Raw genomic sequence first — 1,274 nt, 5'->3', positions numbered from 1 at the left:
GAAAAATTTTTCATTGTGTGGTAATCAAAAATGGGTCACATACGACAATCGCACTCGAAAAAGATCGTGGACAAAGAAAGGAGAGAAGGCGCAAGCAATCGCAAAACCTGTATTGACGACGAAGAAGATGATGTTGTGTGTGCGGTGGGATTGGAAGGGAATCGTTCACTATAAGCTGTTACCGCCCGGTCAAACAATTAATTCCGAACTTTACTGTGAACAACTGGAGAGATTACAACAAGCAATTGAGAGGAAGCGGCCAGAATTGATCAGGAATTGAATAGGAAGGCTGTCGTCTTCCATCACAACAACGCTCGATCACACACATCTTTGATGATTTGGTAAAAATTGCGAGAGCTTGCCTGGGAAGTTTTGATGCATCCACTGTATAGTCCTGACATAGCATTCTCAGACTATCATTTGTTTAGGTTTCTTCAGAACTCTCTTAATGATATAAAGCTGGCTTCAAAAGAGGCTCTGAAAATCACTTGAAGCAGTTTTTCTACAGAAACCACAAAAGTTCTATTGCGATGGGATTATGGCTCTGCCCCAAAAATGGCAAAATATTATCGAAAATAATGGAGCATATTTGGTTTGAATAAATTGATCTTAATACTCTAAGAAAAACTTGAATTTTACTAAAAAAACACCTCGAACTTTTTTCCACACCCAATATATTTGCCCGTACGTACAATTGCGATTATTTCGAGAACTGTTGGACCGATTTTTATGAAATTATTAGAAGTATTTTATGAAAAAGTTGATATGTAAATTAATTATACCTTTAAGTGAGAAATTTTATCATTTTCATAATCATGTGTCCTTAAATATTGCATTACTCTAGATAATAAATTTAATTAGTTTAAGCCATGGACTTAATGCTCGGTCTAGTCTTAATATATTTATGAGAAATCCCTAGATTATTCATTACGTTATTTATTACGTAATGTCAAGAGACTATCAGATAATGGAATTTGTTGAATCATTTCACTTCACTTTATCTCTTACGAATATATATATGTTGAAGATATATGTGTTGGGCCAATATAAGTGAGCTCTCCTTTTCGTGAAGTTTAGTACCGCTAGGCGTTTGTACGTATGCACATCCAATGTGTGATTATCAGCGATTTCATACAGTTTTACAATTGTGACAAATATAACCCGATCTGTACCTAGTGATTAATAAAGAAACTGGTTTCGGCATTATTTTCTTCTACAAAATAAAGGTGACATCTCGCTAACGAAATTACATAATTACATAGTTTGATTCTTGT

The 1,274-nt window shown here is 34.7% G+C and overlaps 1 protein-coding gene across 1 annotated transcript in view; it reads left to right on the top strand.

Annotated features, from left to right (window-relative positions):
* Window positions 1-1,068: 1,068 nt before the first annotated feature.
* The window catches only part of LOC116840294 (probable cytochrome P450 6a20), a 9,397-nt gene continuing 9,191 nt past the window's right edge, over window positions 1,069-1,274 (top strand). Inside the window, exon 1 of the mRNA XM_032806848.1 lies at window positions 1,069-1,226. The gene's annotated coding sequence lies outside the window, so the exon portion shown is untranslated. The remainder of the gene's footprint in view (window positions 1,227-1,274) is intronic.

Source organism: Odontomachus brunneus, unplaced genomic scaffold (assembly GCF_010583005.1).
Source record: "Odontomachus brunneus isolate Ranch 3 - 2012 unplaced genomic scaffold, Obru_v1 Obru_scaffold_009, whole genome shotgun sequence".
NCBI lineage: Eukaryota > Metazoa > Arthropoda > Insecta > Hymenoptera > Formicidae > Odontomachus > Odontomachus brunneus.
The sequence above is the reverse complement of the archived record's forward strand: the minus strand, read 5'-3'. Positions and strand labels throughout refer to the sequence as shown.